We start from the raw sequence: 20,917 nt of genomic DNA, 5'->3' as shown, positions 1-20,917 counted from the left end.
CGGCCTAGATTCAAATTTTGATTCTGTCATTCAGTTGTGTTTCCGTTTCCCTATTTATACTTCATGTAAGGATTACAGACGTCAATGATTATAAAGAACTTGGAACCACACCTGGCAGGTGCTAGCAATGGATGCTAGCAATTTCCATAATCTACTTCATTATCGATGTCATCTTATTACTATCTGCGTCTGCTTCCTTTGCCGTCATCTTAAGTGTAGGCAATTGGGAAACCATGGAGGCTGGCCTGTGTGTTTTTGTTTCTCTCAGTCCACCCTCACTATTCCCCATGGAAAAAGAGTGTCTTCTTTCATTGGTGAGCTTGGGACAAAGAACTCTCTCCTCTAACCTGTCTGCATACAGAAGATTTGTGCTTTGATTCACTCTCCCTTCCAAACCCAGGGACAAGTGAACATGTCTAGTGAATATAAAAGTTATCTACATCGTTTGACCCTGGAAATGAAGCTGCATTCTCCAATCAGCTTTACCAGTGATGAAGGTAATGTTTCCAATCCTGTCTGACTGCTGTGTCTGGCTCCACATTGGTTCCAAACTCTATGGAGGAAGATCCATGTCTATGCTGGATTTCTAAGGCCTCAGCGTTAGCTTATACCCAAGTTCTATTCTTTCTTCTCTGTGCTTAATCTACCTCTAGTCCCATCTCTCATCTAAGGACACATCTGCATGTTCACATCTGGGCTAGATCTTACCTAGCACTTCAAACTCAGTCTAAAACTGAATTCATACCTTTATCCTGACCACGATCTTCTTTATTCCCAGGCTTAATAACTTCTCCATTCACTGTGTCTCCCAAATCCCAAGAGTTCTCCTTGACATCTCTCTTCTCACTTCACATGTTTAATTCTGTCTCCCTTATATATACCATAGTGTTTTCATATATATGTATATATATAATATATTATATATATAATTTCTCAAAGGAGAAAAATATGATATTTATTATATATGATGTTCATATATAGAAAGAATATAATCTTATTCTTTCTCTTTTGTCCATTTACCTATCTCTTTTTTTTTGTAATTGTAGATAAACATCAACCCTTTATTTTATTTGCTTCATTTTTTTTTTTTTTTTGGTGCTAAGGATTGAACCCAGTACCTCATACATGCTAGGAAAGTGCTTTGCCACTGAGCTACAGCCGCAGTCCTCTAAGCCCTTATTTTGGGCTCTCCTCTATCACATACATAATAATCTCCCACATTTCTACCTTACCGCCAATTTTTCCTCTTTCTCTCCATTCTCTGACTTCTGTTAGGGTGATCTTACAACAGCTACAACCATTTCATCAATGCCACTTCCCTTGAAGGTAAAGTCTGAACCCCTCAGGCCGACAGTTTTCATTATTTGGCCCCTGCCTAACTCTCCAGCCTGATTCCTCGTGGCCAATCTCCCCGACTCTTATGCTCCATGTCTTCTCCATACTACCCCCTTTAAAGAGTGCTGAGGTTTATTCATGTGACTTATTTGAGGCATGAAACAGAAAAATAGCATATGTGATCAAGATAACATTACCATCATCAAAAGTCCTATCCAGCCACATCTGAATAAAAAGACTTCTGAGAATTTCAAATACATATTCAACTTATTTGAATCATTCAAAGGTAACCACAGACAAATCGAATGATAATGTGAAACAATACTTTCCTTTTTATCATATCAGTATTAACTTCTGTAATTATTCAACAACACACAGCATGCTTTTTAAAATAAGTTCAGTACCTTTTACTTTGTTTGGTGTCCTTCAAAAGAGCCTTTTTTAACCACTTTCTTTCCCTCAAACTAATTCCCAGAGCACACCTGACATTACCTTGTTAGGACATTAATTGCCTCTTTACCTCAACTGTATGCTCCCTCCAGTCTCCTTTGGTCAGGTCTTATTGACCTGGGAGTCTGCGACACTTAACATGGTGTTGACACATAGTAGGGGTGTTCAATAACCACACAATAAATAACTAGGGGAGAGTGCTTACATTGTGCTGTGTGTAATAAACACAAAAGATAGAAGAATGAGAGAGGATAGAGGGACATCAAACTAACTAAAAGGTACTGTACTTGCCTTAGAAAGCATATAATTTACTTTGGGGAATAAAATTAAGTGTGAAAGAGCAGTTATTTTAATTTCAACAGTTGTTTTTCAAAATATATTTTAATGCAGCCAAAATGATTTGAATAATTACTTCTATTGACAACAGGGAATCCAAAGAGAAGTCAGTAATTGTGCTTTGACTGTTTATTTCAAAATTGTTTATGGCCTTTAGGGTATTATTTCTCAAGAGATCAGTTTCTAAGGCGTACAGCCTAGATTCAAATTTAGGGCTCCTAAGCCAGCAAAGCACTCTATTTCCTTCAGCAGCCATATCTGTCACTGACTTTATTAAATGTGAGCAATACAAGCTCATTAAAGTTGCTTTTATGTGAAATGGGTTTACATTTAATTAACTTGGACAATAGCTGTTAATAATTTTCCTATGCTCTTAGCAATTCCACTATTGCAAAAACCCACAAATAATGTCACCTTGCCTTGGAACACATGGATTTGTGAACCATGCCATCTCAATGCTAATCATAGGTGATCATAATCCTGTCATTCATTCCAGGTGTTCATGTTTAACAGCTTGATAAAGCTGTGACTTCGAGTCTACCACTGGTTTAGCATATTGTTAGGACAATGCCACTGATTTTATCAGCACCAAAGAGTCAGTGTTGAATCATTTCATTTTTTGAACAGAACATCGTGAGCATTTTCCACCAAAACTTAATTAACCATGTTTTTAATCATTGCCTTGTTAAAACATGCACGGCAGAATGTTCTAGGAAAAACAGTGGGTTAGTCAGCTGGCTAATAAAACTCAATTGGTAAATTGCTGTGTTTACTTCTTGCTGTATGGACATTGAAGTCAGACGTTTCTAGCTCCTTAGACATGACTCAGAGACTGCAAATGTCCAGGTACTCACCAAGGACCACAGAGAATCTTGTTTGTTGTTGTTGTTGTTTCTTTTCTTTTTAACTTAGGGGCTCTGAACAAGTTGTGAAGATTGGGGGAAGTCATTTAGAAGGTCCCTTTCCCAGATGACAGCATGATGGCAGTGTGCTCATTGGGAGCCAGGGAAGGGGAGACCTGGAGTGGCCCACTAGCTCCATGGCCCGTTGAGGTTTATGTCCAGACTTGCAACCAACCTATTAAGTTGATCCAACAGGTTTCATACCTGTTTAAGTTTTCAGAGTACTAAACACAACCAACTCAGAGAAGTAAAATCCAGACAACATCTAAATGTTGCTGACTGATCTTTTTTTTTTTTTTTTTTTTTTTAACTAAGTATGACTCCCGCTTGTGAGAGTTACCAATTGATTTTCTCTCTTCTCAAAGCTTTGAGTCAAGGTAATGTATCTTCTACAAAGACAAGACTAATGTACCAAAAGGTCCCATTGTGCTACCTGGGATGAGAGAGTAAAGAGAGAAGATGATGAGAATCTTCTACATATTTACCAGATTGACACAATCTATAAATCGAAAATACATATATAAAGCTTATGATAATAATTTCCATGAAGACTATTATTATAGAGCTCAGTGGAGAACTGTTCTATGACAGATATTTCCTGTGTTATTTAGAAATAACAAAGTTTCACAAATGTCTCAAAATTTCTCAAATAGTACATGACTCAGATGAATCTGGAGGCAGCTGGGAAAACAGGCAAAGGCAATTAGAAGAAAGGTTATTAGAGTCCAAGTGAAGGGTGCTTTGAGAGTCATGGTTAGGGGTGTAAAAACGTTAGTAAGAGCTCTTTAAAGAAAGAGGTATGTAACTAAAGAACTCAAGCCTTGGGGCTGAGGTTGTGGCTCAATGGTAGAGCGCTCGCCTAGCATACACGAGGCTCTGGGTTCGATCCTCATCACCATGCAAGTGTAAAAAATATATTGTGTCCACCTAAAACTAAAATATAAATTTAAAACAAAAAGAACTCAAGCCTTAAAGATAAAGAGTATCATAAAGGAAGATTTCAGGGAAAGGACCCATGTCATACCTAGTGAAGTGACAGACTGTGTTTCTCAAATAGAGTCAGAAAAGGTCCACTAACTATAATGACCAAATACACAGGGAAAGGGAGGGAATACATAATTATTTAGATTTAGTCTGAATAATCATAACTAAAATTCACTAACATATACACACTTGGTTTTGGTATTATCCTAATGCCCATTCACTGGGGCTTTGCTGCAGAAATGTGTCTTTTTAAACTTTTTGCTGTTATATCCTAGCAGACCCCTGAGTTAAACGGACACAGTTTCTAAAGCCACACACCAAAATACTTCTTTCCTCTGTCCATCCCCGTCCTGCAACACATGGACAATTTCTAGATTTTTAGAAAATTGGTAACACAGGAACAAAATCCACTCCCATTTTAAAATTCAACAATACTGAACATTTTTTAATCCTTTTTCTTAGGATATGACCTTGTACACTGAGTGTTATTTCCTTTTACATAATTGTAAATTGGCATCACAAAGTGAAATGTCTATTTCATTACTGTCTAAATTCTCAACCGGCAATTAAGCATATTCCTTCTACAGCATATCCATAATTGTTTATAATCTGATATATTTGTCTCTCTCCTACTAAACCATCAGCTCAATAAGGGTTAAAAACATAAACTTCTTTGTATTCTTCATGTGCATAATAAAATCGTTTAAAAAAGAACAAACATGACCTGATTATTGTTGATTTAAAAAAAAACATTAAATAACAATAATTGGTTTTGTTCAGAGTCAGAAACAGTCTTCCTAACCAACAGGGACAGAAAAACCTCGAAAATAACAACTGTCTTTACACCTTCATTTTGTATCTTGGCAGAAAAAAGAGAATAGTTTTTAGATCAAAATGGTACCAGAACGTTTTAAAATACTTGTACACTAGTCCCCAAAGCAAATCTAAGAAGATATGTAATGGGGCATAAAGAATCTTGCCTGTTATATGAATGCTATTAAAATCTGATTGTAAAAGTAAAACATTTGGACATCCATATTACCTAAGCAAAGACTTGCTTATGCCAAGAAAATTGCATTAGTTTCCTAATAAATACTTTCCAAAGTTGTATGTGTGTGATTAGTACTCCACTTTAAAGGCATGCCTATGTTTCACAAAGATATGGAAATCACTATTAAGCTTGAATTTAAAAGTAGCCTAGTAATAACAATCAAAATTAGTATTTATTAGAGAATTCACAACATGTCAGGTAAAATTTTACAGGTATTCTAAAATTCTAAAACTTTCAAAGGTAGCTGTCTCTAAGTATCCACAGGGGATCGGTTCTAGGATCCCTATAAATTCCAAAATCCCAGTGTTCAACTACCTTCTATAATAAAATGTAGTATTTACATATAGCCTATGTACATTTTCCCATATACTTTAAATCTTCTCTAGACTACTAATAATACCTAATACAATGTAAATGCTCTGAGACTACTTGTTACATTTTATTATTTAAGGAATTATGACAAGAAAAACAGTTTTTATGTGTCCAATATGGATGCAATTATTTTAAAATATTTTTAATCCTCTGTTGGTTGAATCCACAGCTGCAGAATCTTCAGATACAGAGAGCCAACTATACTAACCCAATGTTACATACAGCAATCTTACAAATCTTTGCTTTATAGACAAGGAAACAGAAGTACTATTTAGGTGACTTGTTCAGGTCATACAGTTGATATGGGAGAGAATGTGACCTAGCCAATCTGACTCCAGCCCTCCCACATAACTACTCCACTATAATGCCTGAAAGAGAAAGGCATGATTTCAGAAAAGAAAGAATTAGCCACTTTACCCAAAATATTATGTAATAATTTCACAACATTCTGATATATGTTGAGATAGATAATGTGATATCTGAAGAAAAAAGGGCAATATGAGAGAAAATACTTAAAATTTGTCCATTAATACAATTTAAAATCATTTATTAAAAGAAACAAAATCAGGGAAAAAAATTCTCTTCTATTACTTTTTTTTGTTTAATAATTAGCAAAGCAATGTAGCTATAGATAGAACAATGTTATAAGAAAAGAAGATAATTCTCAGAGCTGCCTTCTCCTCCCCCACATCTGAGCCCACGCTCATGGGCAACCTCTTGAAAATCATTTAATAGTTCTATTTTTTGCAGTGTTTATCTCTGTGGTACTTTCTACTGGTATTTTGTTATTTTTCCATTCTTGAAACTCTCTACTGACTTTCTACTAATGTGCAGCTTTATCCTTTGTGAGATTCCGGCACCAGTGTTGAGAAGTGTAATGTCATTCTGATTTCTATGCTGCCTCTCCCTCTTTCTCTCTCCCACCTCCCCGTTGGTGCATAAAAGGGAGAGAGTGAAATAAAGTACAAACACAGAAAAGTATGCACATAGTAATTATGATTTTTTAAAAAATCACTTATCTGCCTTTCAACTTAAAGAAGAACATTATTAATGCTCTTTGAAGCTTTCCTTGGAACGTCTCTTTCAGTTACATCCCCCTCTTCTGCTCTGAAGATCATCATTACTTTAATTTTTTTGTGTTAATTATTACCTTGCTTTTCCACATAGCTGCTCCATGTATACTATATATGTGCATCCCTAAATAATGTACTTTTATTGTACTTGATGTTTATCCCTATATAAATGGAATTACACTTATTGTAGTAGAATATATTTTGGTAAGTTTTCAGATTTTTCATGCTATTGCTTTTAGATTAAGCTATTCATTTTTATTACTATATAATTTTCCTGTGTAAATATCACTCAAGTTTATTTATTGTTTACACTGTTAATGGATAATTGAGTTAATCCAGTTTTTACTGCTTTAACTTCTGGTGCGTACATGAAAGAATTTTTCCCAAGGAATTAGACATGAAAGTAGAATTTCTGACAGTTGGATATGTATCTTTAGTTTTACTAGGCAATTCTAGACTGTTTTCCATGTGGCTTCCACCAATTCACATTCCCCTGCTCATTTCCTATGTTCTCTGTTCTCTCCAGTCTTGATACTTTTCTATCTGCCTTGCACCTTCCTAAACTTGGCTGATATCTCTCATTTGTTGTGGGCTCTTTTTCCCTTGGTAGATTTCTACTTTACTTCTTTTGCTTTACTATCATTTTAATGGGCTTTTAGAAGGCAGCAGAAATAAATGAATGCAAAGAGTGTACCCCACTAGTCTTCATCCTTTATTTAAGGAAAATAAAACAACATTGGAAAAGAAAAATAACCTTTTATTTACTCTGTTTCTCTTAGGTAAATTTGAGACATTGAGATCCTCACAAGAGCTATTCAGACCAATGCTTTTAAGATGCAAACTTGACAAATCATTTTAGGGGTCTTGGTTGGGTATGGTCACTTAAAGAAATAAGAATTGCAATGGTTCATCAGCAGCCCACTTTATTTGCTGCTGCCCCAAAATATTGGAAGCAAAAGGTATGCTGTTCATAGAAGTGAATAAATAAATAAGTTTGCTATCTTTTGGTTTATGCTACATGCTTTGTCTTATTTTGAGTAAAATGCGACATGGATTCTTACATCATCCTTCCAAATGTTCCAATAGTAGTTCTGCATATTCTCTTTTATTACTAACCAAACTATTCTTCTGTAACATCTACATTGTATCTCTTTTGTCATATGTGTGTATATATATATATATATGACATACACACATGTATACATGGGTATATATACACACACTCATATACATACATCTTTTCTGTGAAATAGTTAAGTAGACCCTAGAGTAAGTCCCATGATGTTCCAATAAGAAAGAAAATGTATTGGCTCAAGTTAGTAAATGTGCCAGAAATGAGTTCTGACCCAGTGGTTTGAATCATGACAGTGGGAACACAAATGTTCTCGGTCCCTCACTCTTTTTCTGCCATTTTAGCATCATCCTTAGTTTTCTAATCAGTTCTTTTTCTTAGATTCATACTTGGACCAGCTCTTAGAGTAGCTTAATGGCTTCCAGTTCCAGAACTCACATCTGAAACAGAATATTCAGGAGAATACTGATTTTTTTCAGCAAAGTCTCCTTCCACCTCTTTAGCTCTGAATGGGCTCATCTATGAACCAATAAAATACTATGATTATTGTCTAAAGCTGGTAAGAACCCACTGGAGCTGGGATTGGGTGTCACCCAAACCCCATACCTGAGAATGGGGAAGGGAGTTTTCTCAAAGGAAATTCGAAATAGTATTAAGAAGAGGAATGACCCAGCTATTGCCCTTCTCGGACTATTCCCTGAAGACCTTAAAAGAGCGTACTACAGGGACACTGCCACATAGATGTTCATAGCAGCACAATTCACAATAGCTAGACTGTGGAACCAACCCAGATGCCCTTCAATAGATGAGTGGATAAAAAAAAAAAAAATGTGGCATTTATACACAATGGAGTATTATGCAGCACTAAAAAATGACAAAATCATGGAATTTGCAGGGAAATGGATGACATTAGAGCAGATTATGCTAAGTGAAGCTAACCAATCCCTAAAAAACAAATGCCAAATGTCTTCTTTGATATAATGAGAGCAACTAAGAACAGAGCAGGGAGGAAGAGCAAGAGGAAAAGATTAACATTAAACAGAGACATGAGGTGGGAGGGAAAGGGAGAGAAAAGGGAAATTGCATGGAAATGGAAGGAGACCCTCACTGTTATACAAAATTACATAAAAGAGGTTGTGAGGGGAAAAGGAAAAAAATTTAAAAAAAAAAAACAAGGGAGAGAATTAAATTACAGCAGATGGGATAGAGAGAGAAGATGGGAGGGGAGGGGAGGGGAGGGGAGGGGAGGGGGGATAGTAGAGGATAGGAAAGGTAGCAGAATACAACAGTTACTAATATGGTATTATGTAAAAATGTGGATGTGTAACCGATGTGATTCTGCAATCTGTATTTGGGGTAAAAATGGGAGTTCATAATCCACTTGAATCTAATGTATGAAATATGATATGTCAAGAGCTTTGTAATATTTTGAACAACCAATAAAAAAAAAAGAGGAATACTGGAGAGACAAAGAGCAAGAAACGCCTGTTGAAAGGCTGAGTTTGTCTTTTTGCTTAGATATTTGACATAACAAAAAAGTAAAGCCTTCCCAAGATGTTTCCAAATATTATTTTCCATATATCAGGACATCAATGGACTCCTAAGAAGCGGGAGCAATGAAAAAAATCTCACATAGCTAATTTAAAATACTGCCTGATCCACTTGTTGTTTGAGAATTGAGCCAATTTTATAGAACCATCTAAAAATGATTATGTACCTGATAAGTATGGCTTTTTAGGAATTCAAAAGAATGAGATCAATTAGAACACATTTTTCTTTATATATTTCCCTGTGCTAGAATGTCTCTTATCCTTCCAAGTAGCATTCATAAACTTCTTTCATACATTCTAAGATGCATGTCGGCGGTGATGTCTTTATTAAATAGCTGCTTCAGTTTTGGGTGTCCTTGTCAATTAAGTCAGCTCCTCCTTCCAGGTTAGGAGTTATTCCAAAAAGAGTTTCATTTAAAAATAAATTATTTATTATTCTGTCTTTAAAAGGACATTGTGCTGTGTTAAGTAAGCCAACCTCGAAAAGATAAATAGCATATAATTCCATTTATATAAAGCATCTATAGTAGTGAGACTCATAGAGACAGAGGAGAATGGTCGGGGTGGGGAGTGATGAGGAGAGTTTTTCAATGTGTGGAGCTTCCATTTTGCAAGATGAAAAAGTTCTGGAGATTCTTTACACAGCAATGTGAGCATACTTAATATTGTTCAACTGTGCCATTTAAAAAGGTTATAATGGTAAATTTTTATGTATATTTTCCCAGAATTTTTTTAAAAGAAGCTTGCTTCAGTCAAAAATTTTAAATGCTGAGAAATTAAGTGTCCAAGATTGAATGGTAACTAAAATATAATCTTGAAGAAGCAAAACAAGTGTCATCCCTTTCTTTGAACTGCTAGAGCAAGAACACTGGGGGCGGGGAGGGGGGCGGATAAATAGAAGAATCCTGACTTAAAAGATGGGTCAAAATTGCAAATAATGACTTTTAAGGCCCTGAATCTATTGTGAGGTTAGATTCAAGCCAGGATCATGTGCATTTCTTTTGTCATTTGTTTGGATGGCAGGCCTATTCGGAGAGCACCAGGGAGGCAGGAATGCAGACTTAACAGCCTCTTGTGGCAGCCTAGTGTCAAGGCCTTTTGAAGAGGTGGAGGGGAAGAAGTTGGAGAAACCAGAATCCAGCCACTTCACTGCTACCACCATGACTGTAGCCCATGGGGTTACACTCAGATTTCTCAGTGTTTAACTGTTCTCCCTGCTTTGGCTCTCGACCTCCTAAATAATAACCTTAAGAGAGACCAAAAAAGATACTGGTAAAAATGAGTTAGATCAGCTCACTCCTCTGCTCACTGTGCTTCACAGCCTCTGATCTCAGTCAAAATAAAATCCAAAGTCTTGCGATGGCTAAAAATCCCTGTTTTTCAGTCCTTCTTATGTCTCTGACAGGGTCTGCCACTGTCCATCCTGCACAACCACGCTGCCTTCCTCACTAGTTCTTGAATATGAAACAGGAGCGCATCCTACAGCTTCATCACATAAATTATGATGCCTTGGTTTATGGTTGCTTCCAAGACTGGTGTATAATCAGAAAAGGAATAACACCAACAGGGAGATAAGACCTATACACAGATCTTAAAACAGGAGGCTCCGTTTAAAAAATGATATACACAATTCAATTTTTTTTAAGTTTTTACTTTTGTTTCACAGACTAAATAAATGAGAGAACCAAATTTAAAGATGCAAAAATATGCATACACTTTCTTCGACACTTGAAGTTTTTAATTCCACATATCTTGAAAAGTACTAGAAGTTGGGCATAAGAAAGAGGTTTTCACATTTTAACGGGACACATTTATATTGTGTGAAGGAGATAACACATTAAAGAAAGCCTGTAATGCTATTGCAATGGATTTGACAGTACTTAGACACACACACACACACACATACACACTCACACACACACAAATGAAAGAAACTTACGAAGTAAACAATGCAAATTAGGACAACTAAGGGACAAAGCCTACCTGAAGGATTCAAACAACGGACATTTTCAAAGACTTTGCATAGGTAAACAATTTGTGGGAGAAATTATAAAGGTAAAATTGAGGAAAAGCTGATTATTTTAGTTTCCAAAGAGTTATATTGTGTCACTCTAAACCATAACTACTATCAATAATTTCCTAATTTTCCTGTGGGTTTAATTCACCCATCCAAGCACAATATTGTGTCTTATTTCTTCTGTTAAGGTCAAAGGGGACAGTGATCAGGGCAGCTGCAATTTTCTTGGTGATGAAGATTTACGGCTTCAGCGGGCTTTTCTGCCTCAGCTTGTTTGAGACCCGAGGAATACCAAAAGTAATTCCATTTATGTGACCTAACTAAAAATAGACATTTACTCTTCTAATTTTTACTTTCATTTTACTAGGGTAATTTGGACCCTTATTCTTACACACTCTGCTGTATGGCTTGAATCATCGATATGGAACCTGTCATGCCCTTCTTTCCAGAAGATTCCACCAAAGTCAGTACAGCTTCTTTTCTATGTGAACTTTGTCTCAAATCACAAGCATTAGTTCCACTAAAAACTGTGTCGCCCAACTCTCTCATTCTTCCCCTGGAAAAATGAGTGGTCAATTAATTTCTAAAATAAACAACCTGCATTTGTGTTAGCCATGGAGGTCCTCGGCTCTAATCTCCCTTCAAGAAAACACACTGCATGGAGGTAGTAGTTGGGCCTGCTTCCAAGTATGGCACCATCAATTGGCTAGAATGTTTACATGATAATTGGGCAAGGAGATTGGCAAAACTTGAACATTGCTTATCTGCAGTGATTTATAAGCAGTTTTTCTTGATAGACTGAATTTTTTCAGTTAGAGCCCTCAGCTCTACTAGAGCCCAGTTTATTTTAAGAAAATCACAGGCCAGGGTTGCAGCTCCACGGCAGATTATTTGCCTAATATGCACCAGGCCCTGGGAATATGGAAGCACAACCAAAAAAAAGAAAATTAAACCAATGGCTCAAGAGGCTGAGACAGGAGTATCACAAGTTCAAGGCCACCTTCAGCAATTTAGCGAGGCCCTAAGTAACTTAGTGAGAACTTGTCTCAAAATAAAGAATTTTTAAAAGGCTGGGGATGCAGCTCAGTGACTGCCCTGGTGTAAGTCCCCAGTCACAAAAAAAAAAAAAAAAGAAAGAAAGAAAGAAAATTAAAAATATACTTGCAGAGCTCCTACCCCAATATTTGCCCTCCACTCTCCACATTTGTAGCACATTTATCCTTCCTCCTGGGTCCCCCTTTGTAGCAACTCTTCTTCCTCCTTGGAACTCCATCTCCTACTCTATAAATATGTTGCTACCCACAGCCACACTTACAGTCCACTGTTTTTCATATTTTGAATACCCCTTGAGCAGCCTCCAAACACCCTGAATCATCCAGCTCTGTTCCCATTGCCATCTGAGATAGCAATTTTATTGTTTTTTGTTGTTAGTTCCATGGTTAATATTGAATAGGTGTGCATGTTATTGAACTATTATTTTCACCTCCAAACCTGCCTGTGTTTATTTCCTAATGCTGTGTAACAAACGCTCACAAACTCTGTGGCCTAAAACATGACTCATTTAGGGCTGTAGCTCAGTGGTAGAGCCCTTGCCCCTCACATGTGAGGCACTGGGTTTGAGCCTCAGCACCACATAAAATAAAATAAATAAATAAAGGTATTGTGTTCATTAAAATATATATATGCATGTGTGTGTGTGTGTGTGTGTGTGTGTGTGTGTGTGTATGACTCATTTATTGTTTCACATTTTCTAAAGGTCAGGAGTTTGGACAGAGGTTAGGTGAATCCTCTGTCCAGGGGCTCACAGGGTTGCAATCTTGGTGCCAGAGACACCATGGTTCTCACTGGAGCTCAGAGTCCTCTTCCAAGTTCATTCAGGCAAGGGGACAGGTTGTGGTTGTGGGGCTGTTGTCCGTGTTTTCTTACTAGCTGTTGGTGGAGGACCCCTCAGCTCCTACAAACTTCCTACAGGTCTGCAGTATGTGGCTCCCGTGGGCAGTTCAGGATGGAGGTACTTACCTTCTCCCAGGCAACAGGAGCAATGCCTGACTTCTAGTGCCTCTCCAGTTGGCTATATCCCAGTCTTGTACAGTGGTAAGGGAAGCCTCTCTCAGCATTAAGTGCCATGCAATGTCATCTGATGGAGGAAGAGACCGTCCCATTGTACTCACAGGTTCCACGCACACTCGAGGGTGGGAGTTGTATACAAGATGTGCACCAAGAACAGAGACCCTCCGAGGTCCTCTTAGAATTTCGCTGACCACACTACCCTTCTCTACCCTGCTCTGTGATATTGGAGCTAAAACTATGCAAGCCATGTTTCTTGCTTGTCAGCTGGCTCCCTCTGAGGTGCTGGTAGTGGACATAAAGGGAGAGAGAAAGGCTGGGAAGGGTAAGCGTCTCTGCCATTCTGCTTGCCCCCTGTTCCTATCAGCATTGCCTGGTAACAGCCCTTCACTCTGACGGGTACAGTGGGGTTCCATCTTCAATTTCTTCAGCATCCATAACAGGAACTTCAGCCTCCTCCCTCAGAGCTCTGCAGCTGTGTCCTCCCTGGGACATCTTCTCTGAGCTCCTGGAGTACCATCAGAAGTGAGGCAACCCTCGCACTCAAAGGTTACAGGTACCAGCTTCAGCTTCACTTAGCTCCTTCTAGTTTCCAAAAATCTTTTTTTTTTTTTTTTTTGCTTTTTCCCAAAATCTACGATGGGAGACATGTCCTGTTACTCTGTTTGAACCAGCTAGTGTTCTTTTTTTACTTTTTCAAGTACTTTTTTTATTTGTTTGATCAATTGTAACAAATTCTCCCTGGAAAGAGGCTGCATAGTTTCTACATCCATGATGACCCCCACTGATGCCATCGGTTTAGTACAGTCTACCCCACTGCTGTTTCCTAAGTCCTCTTATTTTAGTGAATGACATTGTAAAAAACAGTGTTTTCAGAAATGCATGTATTAGGTTATTGTAAAAATTCTGTAATTTACATTTTTAAAGACTGAAGATTCTTCTGTCATGTGTACATACTATAATTTGTTAATCTAGTCCCTCAAGTTATTTTAAACATTTTGTCATTATATATATAAACCCACAGCAAATACTCATAGATACAAATGTTTGCTTGCATTCCAGCTCAATCCCTACAACGAACTCTCAGAAGTTATGAGACTAAAGAATGAAATTGGTTTTAAGGTTTTGATGCCAAATTTTCCTTCCAAAAGGCTATAAAAAAATAAAACTTTACCACCCATTAATGAAACTAGCTATTCTTCTACACTCTTACCAACACGGTATTTTCTTTATCTGGTAAAATAGTTGACATGTTGATAGATGGAAATGGCAACTCATTTTAACTCATTATTAATGTCAAAATCTTTCCACATGTGCATTGGACATGTTCACGTCTTCCTTTGTGGATAAACTGTCATTGTGCCTTTTCTAATCACTCCAACCAGAAGTGATGTGTGCTCCTCTCAGCCTTAATAATACTTTATTTGTATTTGGTATTTACCATACTCTATTTGAATTTGGAATTTGCCATTTGCATTAGTCCAGCTTTGGTTATAGGACCATTTCTCTGTTTCTTTTCATCTTTATCAGAGTCTATTATTTTCCCCATGGGCTTACTCTTTACATTATTTTTTTCCATTTTACACCCTATATGGAAATAAATCATCATAGCAGAATTTATGCTGTAAAAATGACCCCTTCCTATCTCAGGACAAATGTAGAAATGGACTGATAAGAGCTAGACTACAAAACCCCTTAGATTTCTTCCAGTATTTGTGTTTTATGTCTCTGTCTTACTTCAGTTCCTACTCTAGTAAACTGTACTTTTCCAGCCAATTGACAGGTTATAAATGCAACTTATGCATTACTGTTAGAGATCTTTCTATTTTGATAAGTTAGCATGAGTACTTATAACACTAAGTGTACAGAAGAGGTACACTAAGAGGCTGCAAGAAGAATAAAATTTCAAAGTTGAAAACTTACCACTGATATCCTCTGAAAGCTAAGAAAAGAGATCTTATAAAAAGGGGTTTTCAGAGATTAAAAAGAGAGCTCTTCAATAGTATAACATGATAGAAGAAATTTTAAACACTAGTAGTAGGCTTGGGATCTAAACCTGAAGCGATTTTCCAGAAACAAGATGCAACGGAAATGAGAATTAAAGAATATTCCCAGGATAATATCTAGTCACCATTCTAAAGGTAACCTGTCCACACTAGCTTTAAAGACAGAAATGTTGAAGACTGGATTGTGAGTTCACCAACAAGACAGTTTCTCTCTAATTTGTTATTATTTTAGTCAGCTTTTGCATCACTGTGACCAAAACACCTGACAAGAACAACTTAGAAGTGGAAAAGTTTATCTGGGGCTCAAGGAGAAGTCTCAGTCCATAGAGGACCAACTCCACTGCTCTGGGCCCAAGATGAGGCAGCACATGATGGGGGAAGGACTCAGAAGAGGAAAGCTGCTCAGCTCATGGCACAGGAAGCAAAGAGAGAGGGAGGGGGGAAGACGCAGCCTTCCAGAATTTGTGCCCCCCACCATGACCCACTTCCTCCAGCTATGCCTCACCTGTCTGCGATTGGATTACTTCCCAGTAATTCAAACTAGGATAGACTAGATTAGACTACAGCTCTCACAGTCATTTCATATTCCTGCATTAACACGGGAGCTTTTGGGAGACACCTCGTGTACAAACCAGAACAGGCCTTTACCACGCATTATTTGTGCTTTCCATTTGCATTAGTCCAGCATTGACAATAATCAGGTGAGCCTGACCAATTTTGGTCTGACTTTGACTTGCCTGGACCATGTCCTGATGAAAGTTTTATGCTGCCCTTCATGCTAAGATGTTGATTCAGCTGACAAAACTCATTTCAACCCACAAAAATGCTCAGCTTTGAGCCACTTCTGAGAGCTGAAGGTTAGCCAATGTGAACCTGAAAGAGGGAATTCAGAGAAACTCAAATCCTCAACTAGATTCTCACTAGATGACCAATACCTGACTCATACCACATTTCTACCAAATGCCAGATTTTGGTGAGACCCATTCCCAAAGACCTATTCACTAATTTCTCCAAAAGACATTTTTGCAAACTCTCCAGGAAACTAAAGCCAGCTAATAATGCAGAAATTCTGTCCAGTTAAATGTCTTTGAGTTTTTCTTTCAAAAATTATTATCTTTTTCCACAACTTTGTTTATGCTTTAGTCTCGATTTTTTAACTAATCATTTTTTCACATTTGACTATATTTAAATATTTTTTGATTAATTAAATAATAATTTGGTTAAAAAACATACTAAGTCATAAAAAATATTATCAAGAAAAAGATAGATTCACAAGTTGAACCAAACGGAATGTCTTGAAGTGAAGAAAAAAGATGGAAATTAAAATTGGCAACTACAAATGGAGCAAATTATGTTATGTTTGCATATATGAATATGTTATGATTAATCCAACTATTATGTTTAATTATAATGTACTAATAAAAACATAGTAAAATAATTACTTAAATTTACTGCTACATTGATTAACTAGCAGAAAAGCCTTAGCTTAAAAAAAAAAAAAAGTTTTAGGAACTTCTACTCTCAGAATAATGGAATAAACTGTTAATCAATTGCCTCTCCTGCAGACATCCTGAGAAAACACAAAAACAACAATGACCTGAAGACATTGAAGAGTGAACAGAAGCAGGAATATTGTGGAGGACGACCTCAAAGGACCAGAATGGAGTGAAAATATCAACTTATTTGGCTTTCCACCTGTGAATAGGCTGCAATCTTAAAGCAGCTGAAACCATGAAAGTATACATGATACACAACGTGAGAACCAAAATAAAGATTTGAGGGGAAAAGAGGCACTAGAAAGTGAAGTGGAAAGACAATGGAGAAGAGAGCTAAAGAAGAGGAGCCCTGAATTCTGAGTGTATATATTCTGTCCAAATATATAGCTGCTCCTTGATTCATGTATACTCAAGGAAGACTGTGACAGTCCAGCTAAGGCAGAAAAAAAGTAAAATGATATTTTATCTTATTTCAAAAACCACAGTATGCCCTATTAGTTTGACCAAATTAATTGCCTAATAAAAGAAAAACATCAACATTGTTCAATGGACTATAAGAAAATCAACAATCTTCACATCATAACGTTTATAATTTTAGAATATAATCCAAAATTACTTGAAATATTTAAAAAAAACAGGAAAATATGAATCATTATCAAGGGAAAAGATAATCAGTGAACATCAATCCTGAGACATGGAATCTAGAAATAAGAATTAGAACATTAAGCAACTACTCTAACTATGTTCAACAAAGTAAAGGAAAATGTATGGAATAAAATATAGTAAATCTCAGTTAAAAATAGAAAATGTAAAAGAAAGCAAATGGAAATTATATAGCTGAACTGATATTTTAATATCTGAATTAAATTAGTCTTATGATGGTATGAAGAGAATCATGAAAATGTTAGGAAGTCAATGGCCTTAAGATAAGTCAATAGATACCATCCAATATGATAAATAGAAATAAAAAATGATTATAAATAGAAATTGAACCAGAGCCTCAAGGACTTGTGGGACATTATCAAAAGGTCTAACATACATTATAATTGGATTCACAAAAAGAGAGAAGAGAAACATGGAGAGGAAAAATTTAAAGAAAAAAATTTCCCATTTGAGAGGAGATATAAATTTACAGATAAAGAAGATCAACAAAATCTAATCAGGCCACCTGTGGGGAAAAAAAAACATACTAGATATCTAATAGCCAAATGTTGGAAAACCAAAGACCAAGAGGAAATCTTGGACATTTGTGGAGAAAAACAATATTCCAACTGCAGAGAAATATCACTTCCAATTACTGCTGATTTATCACAAGAAATTATGGGAGCCAGAAGGCAGTGGACCATATCTTTAATGTTTAACAGGGGTGAAGGGGACAGGGTGAGGGGAGTGAAATCCATCACCAATCCAAACACCCACAATCTTTTTAAGACATGCTCATCTCTATCTTGGTTTCTGTGTGAGACTGCTCTTGGGACAATGCTATTTGTTCTATTGTTTATTAGAGGGGATTTATAAAACCCATCCAAACATATTTAAATTATTAAAGGTTCTTTCCTTGGCTTACCTCTCTCTTCTATTTCTTTATTATAGGCAAAGAAAAGCAAGTTTGTACTTTTTATATTCTTCATGAAAATCTCCTCAAGAAGACTTAAGAGTTTTTTGGCTACTGTTTCTATTTCCATGTTATAACAGATGACAGTGAGAACCAACTTTCCATCCATATGTGACAAAGTCCCTAATATTTTTCTCATGTCCTTCAAGCCCTCACTCACAATAGTCTTCTTAAGATCTTTCCAGCTTCACTAACAGTTTTATGGAGACTCTTTTCTGCTTTTACTCACTGCCCAGTTGCAAAGGCAATTGTTTTAAGTTGTTTTTATAATGGTAGACCTAATCCCTATGACCATATTCTATTCCAGCTATTTACTCCTGTATAAATTCCCCTCAAAATTGATGGCTTTAAACAAAAACAACCATGTGATTACATCTCACATTTTTATAAGTCAGGAATTCAGGTAGAACTCACCTTTTATTCTGCATGGCACTGACTTGAAGTCACTCAATGGATTCTAGTTGATGGCGTCACTAAGTTGAGCTGCAGAGTACAAGAACAGATTCAGTTACTTGGCAGGGATGGCTTTAGGGCTGAGCTCAGCTGCACCCCTCTTCTTTCCATTTGGTACTTCAAACAAGACAGTTAGATTTCTAATGGCAACTCAGGCGCCAATACGCCATACTGGAACCTTCCAGTCTCTTAAGGGCAAAGCTTAGAACTAGCTAACGTCACCTTTATTGTATTCTATTGGTCAAACAGTCACAGTACAACTCAGCTTCCCAGGTAGGAGAAATAAGCCCCACCTCTTTGTGGAAGAAGTGTGAAAGAACTGCAGCCATTTTGATGCTATAATCAGAAGAAATTTTTTAAACTAATTTTATTTTATTATTTAATTTTTTAGTACCAGGGATTGAACCCAGGGGTACTTAATCACTGATTCCCATCCTTAGCTCTTTTTATTTTTTATTTTGAGATAGGGTCTCACTAAGTTGCTTAGGGTTCACCAAATTGCTGAGACTGGCTTTGAACTTGTGATCCTCCTGCCTCAGTCTCCTGAGCTACTGGGATTATAAGCATGAGCCACCATGGCCAATCAAAACTAATTTTATAAAAATCCTAAAATCTATGTTGAAAGGTTGGAAACATTTTATTTAAGATCAGGCAAAGCTAAGAGTTACAGTTCTCACCATTCCTACTCATTATTTTACTGGAGTGGAAAATATAGTAAAGTACAAATAAAATTAGAAGTCCCAGGTTGAGCTCACTTCTCTGCACTTGACCCTAACCTGGACATGGTCCCTAGGGGTAGGCAGGGTCATAGGGCACCTTTCTGTGCTGTGGATGGCCATGAGCATATATTGTGCCACGTTTGGTGCCTCTGCCTGCCCATCTCACCCCTACTACCAATGTGGGCTTGGGCACCCAGAGTGGCATTGAGCAGTATAAGTTCCTTTTTTTTTTTTTTTTTGTTATCATTGGAACTGCCCTGAAAACACTCTCCAGCTCACCACCCACAACAGGCTGAGAAGTGCCAACAGAGAGTTTTCTTTCATTCATGCCATCAGCTCTGCCTGAGTCATGTACACCATCACCAAATACTGTAGCATGGGTGACTTTGAAAACTGTGACTGTGATGAGTCAAAAACAGAAAAACAGGAGGCCATAACTGGATCTAGCGAGGCTGCAGGGACAATGTGGAATTTGGGGAAAGGATCTCCAAACTATTTGTGAACAATCTGGAGAAGGGGAAGGATGCCAAAGCCCCGATGAGTCTTCACAACAGGGCCTGCTGGCAGGCAGTAAGAGCCACCGTAAAAAGAATCTGCAAATGCCATGATATCTCAGAGAGCTGCAGCATCCAGACATGCTGGCTGCAGCTGGCTCACTGCTGGGAGATGGGAGACTACCTAAAGGACAAGCATGACCAGTCACTGAAAATTGAGAAGGATAAGCAGCAGCTAAGGGCTGGGAACAACGCTGAGGGTTGCTGAGCTCCCACTGAGGCTCTTCCTCCTAGCATAGAAGCTAAGATAATCATTTTAGAGAAATCTCCAGACTACCATACCTGCAGTCCCAGCCTGGGCATCTATGACACAAAGGGTCAAAAGTGCCTGCAGACCAGCCACAATACATTCAAGTCGGAGCAACACAGCTGTGGGCACCTGTGCACTGAGTGTGAGCTACAGGTGGAAGAGAGGAAGACTGAAGCCAAGAGCAGCTGTAATGGCAAATTTCAATGGGGCTGCATGGTCAAGTACAACCAGCATAGGCATGTGGTGAACAAGGACTACTGCATGCACTCCCCAGACAGTGCCCAGGCCTGATGCAACAGGACAGGCTGATAACACCCCACATGAACCGGTTTGACAGTGAAGGGCAACACCACTTCTCTCTTGGAGAGAGTAGACTGGAAAACAATTGGAAAATCACACGGATAGTTTTATAGTCCTCATGATATTTGCTATAGATGGGGAAATGGAGGCCCAAGACTATCCAAGATATTCCTGGCAGAGTTGATATTGGAACCTGAGCCTCCTGACTTGGGCAGACCCAATCTTTCCTGCGATTTCCTAGTACTTGTGCCTATACTTATTTTGCAGCTTGCTAAAAATTTGGTTTGGTTTGGTTTGGTTTGGGGCATCCACACC

General features: G+C 37.5%; 1 pseudogene; it reads left to right on the top strand.

Annotated features, from left to right (window-relative positions):
- Positions 1-412: 412 nt before the first annotated feature.
- Positions 413-20,593, top strand: LOC143398175 (protein Wnt-8a pseudogene; annotated as a pseudogene).
- Positions 20,594-20,917: the final 324 nt, after the last annotated feature.

Source organism: Callospermophilus lateralis, chromosome 4 (assembly GCF_048772815.1).
Source record: "Callospermophilus lateralis isolate mCalLat2 chromosome 4, mCalLat2.hap1, whole genome shotgun sequence".
Taxonomy (NCBI): domain Eukaryota; kingdom Metazoa; phylum Chordata; class Mammalia; order Rodentia; family Sciuridae; genus Callospermophilus; species Callospermophilus lateralis.
The sequence above is the reverse complement of the archived record's forward strand: the minus strand, read 5'-3'. Positions and strand labels throughout refer to the sequence as shown.